At 40.8% G+C, this 20,959-nt stretch overlaps 1 protein-coding gene and 1 long non-coding RNA gene across 2 annotated transcripts in view; both read left to right on the top strand.

Moving 5' to 3' along the window:
- Nucleotides 1–5,470: 5,470 nt before the first annotated feature.
- Nucleotides 5,471–6,384, top strand: LOC123327188. The gene is made up of 3 exons (XR_006541746.1): nucleotides 5,471–5,567; nucleotides 5,646–5,853; nucleotides 5,922–6,384. It is a non-coding gene; the product is annotated as an uncharacterized LOC123327188 (long non-coding RNA).
- A 6,571-nt stretch (nucleotides 6,385–12,955) lies between these two features.
- Nucleotides 12,956–20,959, top strand: part of LOC6736836 (connectin) — a 128,189-nt gene continuing 120,185 nt past the window's right edge. Inside the window, exon 1 of the mRNA XM_016170173.3 lies at nucleotides 12,956–13,695. The gene's annotated coding sequence lies outside the window, so the exon portion shown is untranslated. The remainder of the gene's footprint in view (nucleotides 13,696–20,959) is intronic.

Genomic DNA, 20,959 nt, shown 5'->3' with positions numbered 1-20,959 from the left:
TGTGACATGCAAGTGCCTCACATTGGAGTGAGTGAGATGGCGGTAGGTGGGTGCGAAAGAGACAGGCTGATTGCAAGCGAAAGAGAGGGGGCGAAGTGTGCGTGTGTGTGAGTAGGCGACAAACAGTAAAAATTGCATTGTTGTTTAGGTTTGCCAGCTTATTCAGCGCCGCGTTTGCGTGATTTTATGAAAAGATTGTTTTTTCCATTCTTCGCTTCGCTTTGTTTTGTTTTGCGTTTTATTTTTTGTAGCCAGCTAGGATATTGTAAATAAAAAAGAATTATAAATGACAGTTGGTAGAGAGAAGGAGGCGCAAAAACAAAGTGAATTATATGGCTAAGCAACGGAGTCAAAATGTGAAGCCACTTGATGAACTATGAGGCGACTCAAGTTGCACGTCAAATGTGGAATATTGCACTGTTTGTCCATACTTTCATTTGAAAATACTTTGTTTCTAATTGGACAAACAATCACAGTTTAATTGCTGCAATCAAGCTGAACAAACTAATTTGCTTTTATAAACTGAAAGAAAAGGCCGTCAGCCTAAGCATAAATAAATAGATAAAAATCTTTATTTTCGTGTTTGTTGAAAGCATATCTGTGTCCAGTATGGCTGCTGACTATTATAATAAATTAACACATATTGTACATTGATAAAATGTTTTAATTCGAATAAATAATATTTTAACTTCATGAAAATAATTCAATAATACGTATACACTTAATAAATAAATTTTACTTTCTGTTGCTTCTTTCTAAGTATCTAATGTGAGTTTTATTATTATCCGATATTTTTAAAATTATTATTTTAACTTTTCTGTTCCACGATAAAATGTATATGGTACACATTTTAAAACCAACTGTGAAATATCCCTGCACTAATTGGCTTGGCTCTCGGCCTTTTCACATGGCATAAATTAAGGGAATTTTGTGAATATAACTCTGACAGAATTCGAATCCCCTACCCTTTTGCCCTTTTTCCATGTACGTGCGTCAGTGTGAAGTGCAAAAATTAATTTCATTAAGTAATTTCACATGTCATGCCACATATAAATTATGGTTTGCTTATATTTTGAGTTAATTTTAACATTTTTTCGCCATTCATTTTATTGCATTTCCATTTTTGCCTGTCACAGGCGCTTGTTTGTGCGAGTTTTTCAAATTGTTTTGATGCTTCGCCGGTTCAGTGTATGAATGTGGAAAATTCTTGCCGTCAACAACAATTTTTTCCCACTGGTTTGGTTTGCTTCTTCTATCTCCAGTTTTTTCTCCAGGAGCCCTACATGTTTACAATATTAATTTGAAAAAATAAAACGAGGCAAGGAAAAATGGCCTGGAGGAAATATAAATATTTTTGCAACATATAATTCCGAAAAGATTTTAAATGAGATTGAACTAATAAAGTAAACTAATTAAAGGATGTGGTTAATTATGGGAATTGGCGTGTGAATGCAGAGGTATGAAAAACATAATAATTGAAGAAATAAAAACGAGTTTTTTAAAACATACATAAATTTGAAAATTATTGCAGAATTCATTGATTATCAAATTGAGCTGCCAGTGATTCAGAGAAATGTTTTCAAAAGCTTACAGCAATTTTAATGGAATGCGAATGCATTCAAGTGATTAGCTTGGCAATAACAAGTTTACTTCTTAGTTAGGTGCATCATGGTTGTCAGCAGTAATTCGGAGCCCTTAGCCCAATCCACAGTTCGTTTTTAGCCCTCGGAAGCTCTGCGAGGACATAAATTTGCACTCATTTATCCGGAAATGGGCGTGTTGCCAAAGTGAGCAGCAAACAAACAAAATGAGTGGCCATTTAGTTTAGACTGGAGTTAGTAGTTCCAAATCCCCTCCTCTTAAGCCCCCTGCTGCCGGAATGACAGCATTGTTTACGGCCAGACAACTTTGTCAGCCAAACTGTCTGCTCTATCAGTCAGTGAGGGGTACTTTATGCAATTAACTAATTCGATGTGCCATGTTCTTCGGGCTGTCTTTGCCGACCTCCCTTTTCATCCGAAAAAACAAGGGGACCCCGTTGGAAAAAACACACAATAGAATTTATGTTGTCAAGGGTCAGGACTTTCAATCTCTCTGCGTTTCATTCAATGCAGCTAAAAGCTGGTTGAAAGCCCTGTTCGAAGGCCAAAAGAGAGCGAAAGAGTAAACTGAATGCATTGCGCCATAAGAGTGGAATGCATTGAAAGTGGAACGCTCTTACTGGAAGAAAAGAGCATTTTTCCAGGACTTCGCCCTCGGCTTTTTACCCAAAAGTGGATTCAATTAAAAAAGCAACAAATGGAATGACAAACTGCATCCATGGCCCTTCCCCTCCGCCCGACCTCTTTTAATTGAAAATGCATTTGCAGGAGCAGCGCTTCAACTTGAGCCATTTGCGAAATTCATGCTGCATACTTTCAGGCGCCGCCTTTTGAATTAAAAGCAACAAGTACAGTCGACTACAGTTGGCCATGCGTGTGTGCGTGTGCTGGTGTGCCAGTTTGTCAGTGCTAGTGTGTGAGCCGTCTATAGGCTCCTGCGATTCCAGCCAAAACACAATGTCAGTCCAACAAGGTGGCCCAAAGCCAAAGTGCGTAGAGGAAAAGTAATTTTCCAGCTGTACCTTTTGAAAAAGAATTCCCAATTACAGAAAGATTTTTATGGAACGCATATCCCTTTGGAGTTCAAATTATTTCATCATATGTTTTTTGTACAATTACATATTTATTATAATGAGTTAAAAGAGTATGTTTTAATGTCTCCCCACTACAAAATTTTACTTACTTTTCGGTCCACAATATCCACAAGCTTAGCAGCTCACATCCCAGAATAACGGGCTCCCATTTCCAGCACTGATGACAGTTGATGATTATTAAAACAAAACCCGAAATTAGCCAGTGTTGGGTGTGAAATGCCTGCAACGGAAATGAGGTTTCATTCTGATTTACGTAGGCATCAAATGTCGCAGAGCACACGGAGCCGCCCACTGAGTTACCTGCACTCGAAGGACATTAACAATTGGTGCCGGTCCAAAACACTCGGACGAAGGAATAGTCCCTGTATCTGAAGACCAACTCCGACGCCCCCGAATCCTGCCCCTTTGAAAACTTGACACGCATATTTAGTGGCAACAACAAACCTAATTACGCATGTCCAAAAGCGACGACCACTGCAGAAATCGGGAGGCGTGAGTGGCAGCCCGCCCACTTTGAAGTCCCCCCTCCCCGCACTTCTCCAACGTTCTTGCCACAGAATAACAGTGCATTTATGACCGGACTTTATAACGGCATGACTAGGTCGGGGTCTTCGTTTCAACATGTATCCCCCTTTGGGGGATTCCTGGTACTGCTGCTTGTGGATTCCTCGCCCAGCATTCCGATTAGAATGGGTGATATCGGACTGGTTAATTAACTAGGCCTTAATTCATGGATTGAAATAAAGAGTTCGATTTCGAAATTAATTAATTATTGTGAGCCTTGGGAGTTACTTTTATATGATAAAGTAAATATTAACATCTTTATTAATCAAATAATTAAATAAGTGCAATATATTTATAAAAAATTTTAATATATATATAAAAATCTATTAACATTCTATTTAAAAATTATTCTTCATTTTATTATTTAGCAAGACTCGAAAGTTATTTAATGCTATAAATGTAAAACTCCACAGCAATTTATTGGCCTAATACATTATCAGATTTACTGGGTCACTTCTTTTCGAACGGAAACCGAAGACCTTGTTCACTGGCGACTCAAACTGGTTGTCCTTGAGTCGACAGTGGCAACATTTGTCATGAGCAGGGATTTCTCGGCCACCTCGAACCCGACTGCCCCCATCCTTCCGCCCGGCAACTACCCATGGGGATAATGGCTGAGTTAGTTGGCTGTGCTCCGAACAGATTTTATGATTGCATCTGTTCCGCTGGCAGTTTCCAGTTACCAGTCACCAGCAGCCAGCAGTTTTGGGGCTGGCCGCCTGCTTTTCCGATCCCCAGATCCATAAGCTATTCCCTGTGTGCATTCGGCTGAGTATCTGTGTGTTTGTGCGCCGGTTTGTGGTAGCTAAATTAGCTGCGATTAGGCCTAATAGAGCCTGCAGTGCATTGCTTGCGGGAATGGATTTTCCACAGCTGCATTGGTCTGGTATCCCACTCCTGGCTGCTAAAATTGTTAGATTACTTCTGCTGGCCATCAGTGGGCAACCCTACTCTGGCATCATATTTACCAATCATAGATGTATGTAGGCTGAGCGATATTCCAGTCAAGACATTAGCACTGATTAAGTTGCTATTAAGCAGACTTTATTTTGGGGTTACGCAAATGATAATGTATTTATGGTTTCAAATGGAGACTGCAGTGCAGTTAATATAGGAATTATTTGGCTAAGGGTTGAACATATTATCACATCATTACTTTTATGTATTGTATGTATCTAACTGACTTTTAATAATCAAAAATATTTCATATTCCTTTGTTTCTTTCCAGTATTCATATAAATACTACTATTTGAATTTGAAAACTAGTTAGTCATTCAACTTTTCGAAATTATTCAATTTTGAATAATTTAGCAGCTATAGCTAGCCGAACACTCCAAAAGCGTTTCCATATTTACATATGTAAACAAAATCATGAGGGGAAATTAGAGGAGAATTCTCGTCCATCACATGAAGTGTAGGCCAGACATATGACCACAACCGAATCAACTATAGACCCTTGGACCACATCCTGAATGGGAAAGGACCCCCGAGCCAGCAAGCTCCCTTCATGTCCTGCCTTTGTGTGGCCCCTTAAACACTTGTCAATTCGGACTATTCATGGTTCTCGCCTGCTGTGGTTCAACATGGGACATGCATAAAATTGTCTATGATTTCGTCTGACAACCCAGCAACTTGGCCAAAAAGGATGGGAGTGTGAGAGGGGGTGGTGGCGGTGGCGGACACATGTCATCAAATTTGTGGGCAGTGCCTATGCGTACGCAACAAATTTCAGAGCAACCGGGGAGCGCCCAGTTGCAGAAATGTCGGCTAAGAAATTATGTCGGTCAAGTCGGACCCAAGCCCCTTTGAAGGAAGTTCCCATTGCAGCTGGTAAATTAATTAGTTAATTAAATTTATTGACTTGTTTAAGTTAATTTAGACGCCAAGTGGTCGGACATTTCATTCGATTTACCACAAAGCAATCAAAAATTGAGACAAGCATGTGATATGTGCGTTCGTATGTTGGCTAAGCCAAATCAATTTACGCACACGAGCACACAGGAGAAAAATTCTATTAACAATTGTTTAGGCCAATTGGCAGGACATCAGGGCAAAATCAAGAGCCGCAAATTTTGTATAGTCTCTCAATGAATTTTGCATTTGGCAGATGACAAAACGTGTTGGTTTAGCTGTTTGGCCAGAGACGAATATAATGAAATGTTTGTTTGACCGAAAGCCCAACGAATTGATTTTTCACCTGCTGACTAATAACTTTTGACAGGACTAAACAGAAAAAAAGAAGCACAAAAAGAAGTAGTTCACATATGTATGAGCCGAGAGCAGAGGCCAAACAGGCAAACAAACGATGGTAAATATTTGGGGTGCCAGCACACAGGAAATTGTTGCATCGAGTTGGCCATATTATGTAAATCACTGCCATTGACAGCCGCCACAACAACAGAAATAACAACAACAATGGGAGCAACAAAAACGAAAGCAACAGAAGCCACAATTTTCAACAGGAAGAGCAACAAAATATTGTGTGTGCAAAGCCCGAAAACCACTTTGGGCCCAACTTATTTGTGGCTAACAAATTTGCATGCATTGACGCATCATCATCGCAGTTGCCAATTCATCTGGATATACGTCTATATGTATATATATCTGTGTGTGCTGCTTGGGCCACTTGGCTGAAATTTCCCTTTTTTTCTCTGTTCGCCAGAAGGACAACACTGGAGACTTTGACTGCGATTGCAAATCTTGGGCAAATCAATAGAAGTTGTAAAGAGCTGGGAAAAGCGTCCTCAATGTGTCAGCACAAATGTCAATTTGTTGGCCAGGATTTCCAGGATATCGATGGTACAAGTGACAAAACACAAAACACAAAACGTGCATAGTTTTTGAGACTGATTGAGGGCGGGATTGTATGAGTCAAAAAGGACATTTGAAAAAAGTGCGATAAAAGTGCGTTTTTGTGTTAGTGAACTAGACTATCAGCTAGTGGAACTGTTACTCATTGGGACAGAGATAATATTCAAGAATATATATTCTTTATAGAGTCAGAAACTTCTATGTTTAATATGTTTTATAGTCAGAATTATCTTGCCTTTAAAAATAAATGTAGCTCTATGTAAATATGCCAGTTAAGGGATACAAGTTAAATCCAATATATATAAAGTGCCCCTCTACACAAATTCAGTACGCAATTCAATACTTTTTCAAAGCCCCAAAACCAAAACCACCAAGTGCATTCACTTATTGCGATTATGTTTCACGCTGTGAGCTGTATGCTGATCGTTTTACAGATTTGTATGTGCCGACAGTGGGGCTCCCCCTGATTTTTTACGAGGGTTCCGGTGCTACAACGAACCAAAAGTGTTGCCTCATTAGGCCACTTCTCACACACGTTGAAAAACCCTGGCAAACGCACACACACACACACAATCCCTCTTATCCGGCGCCATCGATAGGTATTTGGGGTCTAATTACAAAACACAAATGCACTATAATTTCAAAACCCAGCAGTTTCCTGCCTCCATCGCCCTGCTGTTCCCTTATTCAGCCGCATGCATGATTTCGTAATTTAAACGGCAATCACCTCTTTGGACCCCAGAGCACCACATTTTCCCTTGATTTGCCACCCAATTTCCCCACCATATGTCAACAGGCAACAAACAAACTTCTGTCAGCAAAATCATGGAAAATGTGACACCGAGCGAAAGATGTGGGGATAGGGGGAAAATTTCGAGTGCATTTCAATTGTGGAACAATGTATCCTCGCTTCTAACTGGGCGATCCCATTCCCTTTCTCGGTTCTCTGCGTGTCATTCAAAGTTTATTGATTCGGATTGAAAAGCTGACATTTGCACATATTTCACATATTTTGCGCTTTTTTATTCGGTTGATTTATCGCCAGAGAATGGGTCAGAGTTAATAGTTCAATGAGATTTTCATTAGAATTTATGTCTTTTTTCGATTTGTCACTGGTAATTCCAAAATAATAGAACGCTGATTTGTGCTGAAATGGGAGAATATAACCTGAATACCATTCATACTGAAAGATACTGAAATATCTGCCTACCTTTTCCGTAGTTTTTCTCTAACACTTTTTCAGTACTCCATGAACTTATTAATTTGTAATTCCATTTCACTGCTCCCCTTTACGTTATGTCAAAGGGAACTCTTGGGAAATACAGCATGGCAAAAGATTGAGAAGCCAAGGAACAAAAATAAGAAGGAAATCATCCAGGGGAAATGCAATCTGTAAGCGATGCTGCCTGATTGGGTTTGTCTGCCTTCATTACGACCTTGGAGCGAAGTGGTCACCCCATCCGCCCCTTTCTCTTTGGGGCAATCATACAGACCATTTAACTTTAACGACAGTCCGTGGAAAGAAACAGAGTCAGCAAGGACCACAATATTTCCGACTAGGCCAAAGTTTCTTGCTCATTACAATTATCCTGTCAAAAGTTTCCTCGTTGCGCACAATTTTCCCTTTTCTTTTTCGAATATTCAATTTCATACTTCTTACCATTGACTTTGCTTGCAGATCAAATAAAATGCTTTTCATCTATTTAATATTCATGTGTTTATTTGTTTATCAAAATACTGCATTTTTCATAAACAACTCGGGGGAAGGAAAAGGCCAGCCGGAGATGGAAATTTCTTTAGAATTGTGCAAAATTAATATGACGAAGGTGAAGGTGTCAATAGAAGTCGGAGCGGCAGACAGAATGAAAGCTGAAATATTTATGGCATTTATGGCAAAGTGCAATTGAATCTGATTCCTGTTGACCCTCTGACCTTTGAGGCAGCTTCAAATCGTTTTTCATAACTGTGAATCAGGGTGTGTGAGAAGAACCGGAAGTCAAAAGGGGAAGTGCCAGCTCTGCAGTTACCTTTTGTTTAAAAATTGATTTGTTTATTTTAAAAGAAAATACCTTTGCATTCAATAATATTGTGGATCAACAAAAGATTTTCTTAATATTTTTGTTTTTCCATTTAAAAGTACCATAGATGCCATGCATTTTATGTAATTTAAGTTATGTGGATAGTTTCCATAGAAAGAAGCTTTATTGTTTAGTTACAATATAGTATTGTAGTTCATGCCAAATTGATTTATATTATTTGTGTAATGGTTATCACACTTGAAAAACATTTTTACAGTGAACTAAAGCGGTGACAGCTACCCAAAGAGATGTTAACCTTTCCTAACAGCGTACTAAAAGCGGAGACATCTTCCTTAACAGAGAACGTTAAGCAGAGACGCACACCGCAAAATCAAAATTTTTCAATCTAATCATAAATTTAGATATCATGGCACAGTAAGTAGTATTCACTTTAGAAAAACCCTAAAAACTGAAATTTAAATGAGCTTTCCTTTACATTTGCATAACTTTAGAAAATCTAAATTTATATTAAAATAGTAGCATGAACTAATAGGTAATGGTAGTAGTTTGTAAAAGAAGCAATATTTCGCTGCAGTCCTCAACCTTAATCGAATATGCACAAATAATAAATATGCGGAGTTGGCCCAGACAGGCCCCAAAGACCATTTGACATTGGCCACAGGAGGGCCTCATTTTGTGCCCCTCCCCAAAACCAAAACTGAACCTAGGACGAAATTTCAAGTCCTGTCCCAGACTCCTGCTAAGTGTTGAGTGTGATTAATGAAATGGCCGCAAGCTGGGCACAATTCTCGCTCACACCTGAGCGATGGGCGGTGGACAGCGGTTGGGGGCGTGGCTTGTTTTTAGGGTTAAATAGAGTTCATTGGGAGCGTGTAGTGGGTTTTGGTTGGGCCAACGCTACGCTTGATTAATTTCTCTGCATGGAATATAATTAATTTGGTATTTACCCACAGCTCCACCTCACCGACTGTGGTGTGAGCTCAGCTAATTTCTGGTCAAGTTCAGCTATTTACCATCTTATACCAAGTTATTTGTTAGCTTGGGAAGAAATTAATATATTTATTTAAAATCATATGCATAAAAATGTGTCAAAAGTATGCCCATAAATCTGTACTTGATACATTCTTGTGAGGGTTTTATACGGGATTTAAAATGGTATAAGTACATATAGTTGATTATAGATAGATGTATATAGATGAACACTACAATTTTAAAAGATTCCCAATTTTAGCTATATAAGATAAGCTTATCTAGGTGTTGGCAGCACTGACTATTGCCGCCTAGAAGTCATTAGCTAAATTGTTGGAAATTTTTCGGCGACAGGTGCTTTCACGGCAAGAGCTTAGGATGTCTGCTCTTGAGGCAGGGCGTCCGAATCTCACTGGGATGCCCCTCCGAAGTACCCGAATGTCCTTCCGCGTCCTTTTGGAAAACACTTTGCAAAGCACTTGATGAGCCGGCGCAGTGGGTCATTTAAATTCATTACATAAAAACAAACTCCAGGCTGGGCGAGGGCCGTTAATTGACCACAAAAGTGGAGCGAATGGCTTTGGTCCTGGCTCCGGCTTTGGCTTCTGCTCCGGGTTTTCATATCCATCGAGCTTCATCTCCGGTTTTTCGCTGTGATAAACTTTCATGAATTTTCATTTTCGCCGCTTTTGTGGTCGCCACGGTAAACTTGATGCGCCCGTAGGTTAATGGACCGACCATCCAGGAGCCGTCGAACAGCTGCGGTGTGACATTGAAATCCTTTTTAGCAGGACGCGGCGGCAAATGGACGCGCTTTTCGGCCAAGGCAGCTGACAATGGTGGCCCATTTCTCGCCCCTTTGTTCGTCCTGGAATGCTGAGTACTTGCGTTAAGTGAATAGTGCCAAACTTCGTTGCTGGAAACTATGCCAAACTCGATTTGAATTGAGAAGTGCCGTCGCCCAAGTTCCGCCGAACAACTTAACCGTTTAATTAACACAAACAACTGCAAATGGTTTTATCAATTTCAATCTGGCTGCCGCGATATTCAATTTGGATAAGTTAACCGAAGGAGAGGCAGAGAAACGGAATTTATTTAATCGTGGTCTTTGGTTTTATGGTTTCAATGGTTAATAATAAAGGGGGGTTTGTTGAAGAAATCATTGTGTAATCTCAGAAAAATCAGGATAATATTAAATGGTACTATTAAATGGCATTCCAAAAATCAAAAGGTTGTTCGTTGATAATCATTGATAAAATATAGTTGGTAATAAATATATATAGAAAAAAAGACGTAAATAAGGTATAGTTGATACTCCGGACTGCAATGCCCATTTAATGCAACTTTCCACTTTAATCACTGCGAACTGTGGACTCTGACCTGCACCGAAAACCGTAATAAACTGAATCATATCGGCTTACACATACACTTAGTAATTAAGCAGGGAGCTGATGACGGATGGACCGCTGATTGGAGCAGATCCTCCGACTGGCGGGCGGCCGTTGATGAGCCGTTGATAGGCCAGATTGGCATCCCGGAGCCCTGGAACTCGTAAATCAAAAGCTGACTGCCGCCAAGCGAATCCCGATTCCCGAGTCCCGGACTCCAGTGACAGCAAATGTTTGCGAATTTTATGCGAATTACGCCTAATTAGCATTTCTGGAAGCGGCCGGGGATCGAGAGTCAAAACGAGAGTCAGAGTTCGCTGTCGCCGTGTCCCTGATGATATGTGCGCGATTTCATATGCAAAACATGAGTGCCTACGCACTGGAAAAAAACAATTACATAACTTATTTGATTTCCTATGGAAAAAGAAGGGTAGTATTTACTTGCATCGTGTGTTTCAAGTGTCATTGTCTTATGTTCGTCATTTCAGAAAAAAAGTTGTTCGTTTTCACACATTATATGTGTTACTTTGGAAGCACACTTTTTTCTACATATCTATTAAATGCTTACCCAGATTTTTTCAGTGCAGGCACAAGGGGCATCACATGGATAAAGCCCATGGCGTTGGTGTTGGCAGATGGTTGCCCATCCGTTTGCTGTTTGCAAATGTTGGGCCTAGAAAAATGCATAGTGACTCCGGGGCCATATCTCATTAGAATGTGGAGGGCAGGGCAGCGGGAACAGCAGGAGGGCACGAGGACTATAGACTATAGACCGTAGACCGAACACCGTAGAGGGTGCCAGTGCCACCTAGGGACTGTTGATTCTGTTTGCTGTCATCGAAGTCAAGGGAACGCATCCCAGCGCATCGCAGGCAAGCCAATAAAATTATGCGCCATCGGAATGTGTGCGACCGAGTGGAGTAAATTGTATTTACAACCGCACATCGCCAGGCACATGGAGCATATGGAAGCAGTTGAGGAGCAGGCGGAAGCCCAGACCCGCGGGTCAATTGCCGGATCGGGGAGCTCGGTGAGCTGGGGGAGCTGGGGAACCAGGGAGTTGAGGAGTCAGTGCCACAGCCCTGCCTACGATCGATTCCACAGCGAGGCGTCATCCAAGTGGCCGAATGTTGTGGTTGTTTGTGCGGCGTCTGGTTTGCATTTCCCTGCATTAGGAGCTTGGCTGCCACCAGATATGCCAGATGTCCCATTAGCGATACCCTGTGAGGGGTGAAACTATGCAGAATATTTGATATAACTACAGTGAGCTTATGATTGCGAAATATTCCCATAACCTATGTGATTTAGCATAACAAACAAGAACATACTTATGATAAACAAATAAAAATATGAACCGGAAACCATCCTTTAAAACGACAATTTTTTTCATTATGATGCAATGCACTTTATATTGTTTTAAATCAGGGCATTTCTTGGCCAGCTAATGATTTTCTCCCCTATTTATTTTTAGATTTCTTCGCAATTTCACTGGCGACGCGTCAACGTCTTTCCCGTGACCCATTGGGACACAGAACGTGATCTGGTTCTGTTTTGCTGCCGCATCTGCGAATTGAACTGGGACTGACATCTGCACTGCGAGAAATTATAGCAAATTATCAAGAAAAATAATTTTAAAAAATATTAACCATAATATATTATTATTCCTCTTTTTGGCAAGTCTAACTAATAAAGGTAAGGATTCATTTTGAAGTGCATTAACTAGTTTTCCACACAGTTATTTTAAGAACTGTTACTCTTTTTTTATGTTAATTAATATTTAAATAATGTATTGTTTATAGATTGAAGTCATTTATTCCTCCCTGTGTTGCAATGGAGCCTGGCTTGGGGACGGGCGCCATTTGGGGTCTGTTTGGCCGTTGTTCCTAATTGCTGGCTCCTCGGAAAGCGGACATATCAAAGAGCATGGATGGGGAGTGCAACTGCAGTTTTGGATTCTGCGCGGGGCCGAGGGGCAGGGACCGCTTTTATCTGCTTTGGTCGCCAGCCGAGCGTGGCTCTTATTAATGATTAATTAAAAAAGCTGCTGAAAGGGGTTCGCAGTTCGCGGATTTTTGCTGGGGTAGGGAGATTATGCCTATGACATATGTGGCATTTAATTGGGCAAACAAAACGAACGGCCGCCGGTATTTACTTATGGGAGTTCAAGTGGGAGAGGCCGTGAGGCGGTACCGAGACGAGGAAAACTGAAGCGCTTCCAATGCCACACATTTTAGCTTTTCCGTTCCAGTGTGGCAAACTAGTTGCGCTTTCCCCGACGTTGAAACGAGTGGCAAGTGGAACGGATTCTCTTAAGGCACTCTCTTTCATGGTGTGGCAGGTCGCGAATTGCGGAGCAGCTTGCTCTGGGCCTGCGGATTTATATAGGTGGCATCCATAGCCGATGTTGCCAGCCGACGGATGATGAGGATGGCACAAACGAACGAAGCAAGTCGCCGCCAATGCGAAGTTTTTGGCTTGGCCAACTTGCAGAATCAGTCGTCAGTTTGTCCTAAGCGGATTTGGTCGACACGTGTATGTGTATGTGGTTGAGATATAGATGTACGATTTCGAGAACGATTCCGAGTTCCGATTTTTCCGATGAAGAAAATCCAGGCAGTACAGCAGCACAGTAAAGTCGTGTAGATTGGCGCGTGAATTTAACGCTTGGCCTAGGTCACGTATCGCACGTGTTTCTGACAGCCAGCAGGACCTCCCTGGCAGGACCTCCCCCGCAGCAGGACCTCTCTGTGTGTTTTTTCGGCGAGTGTGTGTGCCTTTGATTAAGTGTTCGCCTTGCATGTGTGCGGTTGACATTCGATTTACTTTCGCCAAGTTACCGGAATAAAAAAAAACCCGAGCAACGGACGAACACTTCCCGCAGACTTTTGCGCCAGATCCAAGTCCCCATCCTGAGTGCATGTGTGCGGTCGATATTTGCATAAATTAAAAAAAAAACACATAGATAGCATAGTCTCCAGCGTCCTCGTCCTAATGAGTTTTTAATACTCTGCCGCGCTTCCTGATTGTCTGTGTGGGATAGCAAATATATATATAACTATATATAAAGGACGTAGAACTACAAAAACCCATTGCCACAGGATTTTCGGTTAATTTATTGAGCCGGCAACGAGTTTAGAACGTGTCCGAAGCAGACCGATAAAAAAAATTAGCCGCCAAAGAAAACTAATTTGCACTCTGAAGCGAACTGAAACGTGGAAAGTTTGTTTGGGTAAGTGACACTGATCGAGTTCGAGTTGTTCAAAGTGTAAAGTTCACCTGCGAGTGGGGTTAAATTAGTTTAAAGTTTGTGGCAATTCTACATTAGGTGGCAAATAAATAAAGTGCCTGTTTAAAAAGAGCATTAGCTTAAGTGAAGTATTTAAGTTACGCTTTAAGAAAGTTAGAGAATATTTGCAGTGATATCAAACTACTTTGAAAAATGCTTAAAAATCTTTAGAAAACATAATTATTTGTAGTAAATTGGCTTAAACTTAACATTTATTTAATTTGTGGTAGCTGTTTAACAATAAAAGTTGGAAAGTATTTATATTAAGAGTAACATTTGTAAATGAGTTGTGTAAATCGTAATGTAAAGACATCGAATGACCACTTTAAAGGTGAAAACTCTCGTTCGCTGGGGAAAACCCTTGTTTAATGCCAAAATCGATTCCCGCACCCTTTTCATCAGAATAAACAAATTGCGTTCAATATAAATTTCCCTCTCGCCCATTACACTTTCGCCAATACATTTTGCTGTGGAATACCCAAGGCAATTTGCGCACTGCATTGTCAAATATTTGCGAAATTTCAAACGGAAGCTGGAAACATTGCAAATTGAGCTAACAAATGTCCTTTTTACCAATGCCATTTGCACAAAAATTGTATTTGGGCAAACAATGTTGAAATGATGTCGAGTGAATTTGGGCGGGTGGCAAATTCAGACTCAATCTTGGATTTATCGTTAATGAGTGGTGACAGGTCCGTAACAAAGTTCTCAAAATGCCACTTGAATTATTAACAGAAATTATTAGTTTGAGCAGCTCAACGTCGAATATCTTTGGGATATGTTTCTTGGCAATATGCAAATCAGGCAATTTCGCAGCTGCAAGTTATCAAGGCTGCAGTGCACAGAGAAACATTAATTTGAATTTAAATTTGATCTCTCGCATATCGAATGGCAATTATGGAAAGAGAATGGATTCGAATACAATTTTTTTTTTCACTCTGAAATTAATTTCGTTTGATGACTGCGTGCGGCATGTGGGGATCGGGGATTTGGCTCTGTTTGCTTTGGCCTATCAAATAACCTAAAATCCCATGTAACTCAAAACAATTCCAATTAATTCAGCATGTTTACAAACAAATATTTATCTAAGCAAACTCATATACATTTCCTGCATAAGTATATCCGAACATCCGGACAGATATGCATATGCATTGGCAAAAATGCAGGGACGGTAAAAATGCAATGACAAATATTAATTAAAACAGCACGACCCACTCTGGTGGATGTAATTAGTTTGTAATGCGAACATCAAATAAATTTCTTTTATTGGATTACCGGAGTTGTTGGCAAAGTAACGTTTGAAACTCATACTCGTTCGGCGAAATGCGATTAAGTAAATATGTCAAATGTATTTGGCCAGGCTCTATATTAAGGCATTTAAGTTAATTTAAATGTTGTTTGCTTAATGCGTTTTTTATGCACTCGCATGCCGCGCATACTTGTATACTTGATGTATGCAACGCGGCGTATGCTTGATGTGACGGTCCAAAACTTTCATTTCACATGCAATTCGCTTACCACATGTGGCACACAATTAAAAATAATTATTCCCAATTTACGATGACAACAATTTTCAATTTGAGAATTGCGTTTTAAGCCCCCTCCTTTGCTGAACGGTTGAGAGTGGTTCATTGTAAGGTGGATCAACGTCAATTACGGCGTCTTTGGTCGCTTTTCAATTCAGTTCGGAACCGATAGCGGATGCAGCTGGCAAAGGAAGCCCTGACCATCCGCTCCAATTGTTCCGACGCGCTTCCTTTGCTAAGCAATTAAAAAATATAGAAAAAAACTGCATTGATTGCAGCTGCCACCGCACACCGACCATGTGGCACATAGTTCTATAGTTCCAAAGCCGCACGTGTGCTTTTTTATCGACCTCCTATTTTCCCCCGGGCACAAAGGACATAATACCTGGCTGTCGGCGGTGAAAGGGAAAATTGACATGAATTGAGTTGATGCGCTTTGTGGCAAGCAGCTCTCTCTGCGAGTCTGATTTGCAGGCAAGGCACTCCCACTGCCCGTGCAATATTAATTTTCCATTGTCTGTTGTCGTCGAGGACTTAAGTCTTATTGGCCGGGACTTCTGCAGCAAATTAGATGCAAAACTTGGGTAATTTATTCGCCAACAAGGAAATTAAAAAGAAAACCAAATATGCCAAGTTTAGATTGAAAGCTATGTGCGATATGCGGATTCTATGAACACACTACTATTCTTTTTGCTTTATTTATTTTGACTTCATATGACACTATCTGAAAAATATTCATATTTATAAATAATACAAAAGAATCACACTTTTACGAATATTTTGTATATCCAATTAAAATTCAGCTGTCCAACTTGATGACCTAGCTGGCCTACCTAGCTGATGACCTAGCTGGCCTCCTTGGCTGTCACCTGTTGAGATAGACAAATTCCATAGTACTTTGGGCCACTTTTAATTGACTTTCGAATGTGCGTGTGCAGAGTGAACTGCAAAATGGGGACCGAAATGGCACAAAATTAATGCGGACAGTTGACTTTTCCGACATTTTCATTGCCTCATCTGCCACTTTTCATGCCGAGTCACCTTAAAATTCAGTGGCCTTACTCTTAGATCCCCATTTCCCCACCACCCTGATCCGCACACCTCGTGCTTATGCAAATCGCATTTTAATAAACTTGCCTTGCGTCAATTTTCATTTACATTTAGTCCACTGGGGCGTGGTGCCGCTTTTTTCCTCAAAAACCCAAAACGATACGAAAAAAATCCTAATTAAATTTGAATTTACTTTAAGCATTTGGGGCTTTATTTGCTTTGTTTTTCAGTCTCACATCCTGCGTGGGCAACATTTACGTTTATTATTTTCCGGCTTTTCTTTTCTGTTGATTGCTCATTAAAATTTGAAATTTCATTTTGCTATACATAAAAACAAAAAATGGCAAAATTCCGCCAAATTGAATTGAATTTAATATCAGTTTTCTAATGGTTTTTCTGCTCAAGTATTCTCTCTTCTGCCGTATGGGGAAAATGAAAATGGCCGGGAAATGGGAAAATGCTGTGGGGTGCAGCCTTAATCCTTGATGAAAGTATATGCAAAAATAAATATGGCGTAAGGAGATAAAACGGGCATGCTAGAAAATCAATGCTAAATGCGTTAAGTGATTTTTAAAGTACATTTAACAGCGGTAGGCACGTGACTGCCACGCCCCCAGCACCCACACATATTCGCTACCCCTACTCACACATACAACCCGGCACATATCTGCAACATATTTCTGGTTTTTCGGAAAATATAAAACATTTTTGGTGTTTTTCGCTTGTTTTGCTTGGGGTCACAGGCAAAAATGGAGGACGGAAGTGGGCGCCAAGTCAAATATGTGTGTGTGTGCGTGGGTATTGACAAATGTGGAGGTGGCGCTGGGTGTGCTATATGTTTGCAGGAGGCAGGGGTCATGAGTTACTGTGGCGACAAACACATGTTTGTAATATCCCTGTTGATTGTTGACTGCCTTCGCTTTTCGACTGCTAGATGCCGCTGATTGCCAACAAAACTGTTAGGGGCTTTCAGGTTGTCCAATAAATATGACACAATTTGTTAGGTAGTTACTTTTAATGGGAAATGTCGTTTCGAGGTATGTTTTAATGGCGGATAAGGTGAGTTTAATATATGTTGAGTGTACAGGACAATCGAGGTAAGTTAAATAAACACAGTTTAGAAATCTGTAATCAATCAATAAATGATTTCTGTAGCCTGCACACTTTTTTAAAGTATATTTAACATGTTAGTAAGGTTCAAAATTGGCCTAACTGTTTTACACACATTCTTTCATTCGTAAGGAATTAATTTACGTAAACTGGCCATTCTCCATTCTTTTTCCACTTACAATCACAGTTCAAGCTAACCCTTTGGACTGCTCTCTTATCCGATTGTTCCAACAAGTTACGCATACGCAGCGGTGGCCAAGTGGCTGACGATAGATTAAGTAGCTGACAAATGCTTTGATTACTTAATCAGGCTGCCAGGATAAGGCCAGATGAGGCGAAACGAGCGCTTAAACGAGCTTTAAATGTGCCCCTGAGTCAGCAGGCGCACAATCGCAATCCCATTTCCCATTTTCCAGCGACACCCTCTGCAAGTTGCACTTGCCTTTGCAGGATGCAGGATTCACAATGCAGGATGCAGGGAAAGTGCAGAGGGACTAGTGGGTGCAAGTGGCAAATTTAATTGAAATTGAAAGCACTTTTGTGTCCTTTTGCCCTGGCTGCAGTGCTGCCTTGACTCGATCTGGCTCTCTCTCTCGCTGCTGACCCGGCCACCCGACCCGCTCGACTGCATCCAACTAATTTGTGCCACTAATGAATTTATTTGCCACTTGTATGCTGGCAGCGCGGGCGTGGCAGCCACATTGCGATCCGTTCGGCGAATAAAACAAAATAAATGAAAGTAATATAAAGAGTGGGAGAGGCGGGCGGAGCGACACTTCGCTGGCAGCTCCAAGAAAAGCCAGTTGAAGCCGTCGACAAACGAAATCGTTTCAAAATTAATTTTCCATTTCACAAGGAAAAGGAGTGAGCGAAATGTCGCCTGCATTCAGCCTTGCCACTGCCTGCTGCATGTGTCGGCAAACAGCTCGTGTCGAATTACAATTTATTGGCTGCTAAGTGGCTGCCAGCGAGGGCCTTGACACTTTTCATTATACCCTCACCTCCTAAATGGCGAATGCAATTTTTCCTCATCTCCAGCGAGCCAAGTACTTAGCTGCTGATATAAATAAAGCAAGGCCAAAAATGCACTTACCATCACATGATCGGACTTTTTAAACTTTTCCCATTAAGATTTTTTATAATTTTCTGTACACCGAATATGTTTGTTACCCTAACTCAGTTAGAGTATTTAACAAACCTTGCAATATCCCGTGAAAAACATGCCGCTGTCAAATGCTTACATGGGTAAAATAACAAATGGCTATTGTATAACTAACCACTGCAGTAACAAAAGTTCACGAGCGGAACTAAAACGAATTGCATTTTGTTTTCTGCTCAAAGGCAAACATCGGCGGGCAAATAGGAGTAGTTGCTTTAATTTTTAATTAAACATTTGCGAGAGCAGCAGTATTTGCGACTCCCATGGCACCCCGAATGCGTCAGACTAGTACAGTCCGGGCAATTTATGAAATGCTCCCAGAGCATACATACATTGTGCGGCATGATTATTGCATTTTTTGTGCTGGCCTCTCGTACCGAGTCGAGTTTGGTTTTCTGGTTTGGGGCACGTGCATTCCATTTAATTGAATGGAGGAACAGCTAAACATGAGCCGTAATTAGGCTTCATATTTCTCCGTTTCCCGCTCACTGGGGGCCACCTGAAATCCCTACAATTGCGCCGAAAACAAAGGCCGAGGGATCGGGGGGTCGGGGGTCGGAGGGTCGAAGGGCTTGGTGCCCAGAGTGGACGGCTTTGTTGCACTGCTGCTGCAGTTGCATGTGGACAGAGGCACAATAACTTCTTGTTATTATGCTGCAAGAGTCAGTGCAGGCCAAGTCGGGTCGGCCAACTACCAATTCATATTTGGCTGCCACTCCGGAGCAGTAGGCACAGGAAGTACACTGAGAAAACGATCTCGAAAGAGATATATGTTTTTTGAAGTATTTATGTTTTTTATTATTTTGGGTATATCTGTTAATTTATGATTTATTTAAGAATTTACTTTTAATTCTTACAAAATCCTGCGTCAGATAGTTGCAATTACAAGGTTGTAAATGCGTAAGAAGTGATTTCTCCCAGTGTACACATGCATGCTGAGACGAAGGACCCACACAGGACTCGACCCGGCCTGCACTTGTTGTTTTTTTGCAATTTTCATGAGTGGCACTCGGGTAAAATATACTATTTATTTCGCTACTCTCGCTCCCAGAACGAGCGGCTATGACTATGGCTACGGCTATGGCCCAAATGAACCACATTCCATTCTGATGTTGGCCCAACTTTTGCGTAGTGGAAGCAGGGGGAATGCATTGTTGTTGGTGTTGCACTTCTACACTTTTGTTGCCTGTTGTGTAAAAAGCTCGTTGAGTGAAAACGTCGAGTTAAGTATGTGTATGTCCCCCCGTCTGGAAGTGTGTGTATGTGTGTGTTTTGCGAAAATAAAAAACGATAAGATGCAACAGTCAGTGGAACAGATATACACACTCACACACACTGTGGATTAACGTGTTCATTTTTAAAACATATGTCTTAAATTAATTTCTGTTTTCAAACTTTTCTTTTACATACTTAAGAAATCTAGTGATTCTCTGAGTATTTCTCCAAAATTTCATTAAAATAACTCTGTTTGTTCGCATAGTCTAAAATGTTTGTTATATTTTCAATTGGATAATCTTGTTCTTACTGCATTTTTAGTATATTTTATATTATAATTTCTAGCAAGAATGTTTCACTTATTACAAGAATTAGTTTGTATAAGCATCTAGGAGTTATTTCTCGGTGCATCCTCCCAGATATAGTAATGCCACATCCCTGAGCTCGCTGCCTCAGCTCCTCGAGAGGCACTCATCGTGAGCGGCGGACAGGTGAAATACCCACTAACCCACCCAGCCACCCACTCAACTTGTGCCGCATTACCTTGCCCAAAAGTGTGGCTATACCGTCGTACATATCTCTATATATATATCCATATATACGGAGGTCTCAGATCCTGATTCCGTTTCTGTTCCTCTTTCCGTTTCTGCACATGTATTTGCTTAGTTTGCGTACTCGTTTTTCGTTTTTCGCATTCGTATTCGCTATCGTGTCGTGCTTACTGCTTTGTGTGTTGTTTTTAGTTTTAATGAAATGTAAATGTTTAGTCATACACACAGCCGCACTCCGAGTGGCTCTGTCATTAATAGCATGTGTAAGGTGGCTTTTGTGCGACGGCAGCGGGCAAATACTAAAAAATACAGAAAGCGAGGTCCTCTCCTTTTTCCAACTTGTTTCCACTGGCCAGCAGCAGGCATGAATTTCAAATTAGGCAGTGCATTTGCCTTACACAAGTTTTTACAGTAGTTTTTAACAACTTCTATGACACTTAGTAAATTTTGCTAGTCTGCAATTATTTTATATTATAAATATTTTGCATGGATATTTAAGACATAAATTGCATGAAAATTTCTGCTTATGATGCAACTGCTGAGCAGTGGAAACATCCGAAAATGTGAAGTGACAGATGGCACTGCCGACGGCCTCC

Source organism: Drosophila simulans, chromosome 3L (assembly GCF_016746395.2).
Source record: "Drosophila simulans strain w501 chromosome 3L, Prin_Dsim_3.1, whole genome shotgun sequence".
NCBI classification, from domain to species: domain Eukaryota; kingdom Metazoa; phylum Arthropoda; class Insecta; order Diptera; family Drosophilidae; genus Drosophila; species Drosophila simulans.
Note: the sequence above shows the minus strand (reverse complement) of the source record. Positions and strands in the feature narration are given on the sequence as shown.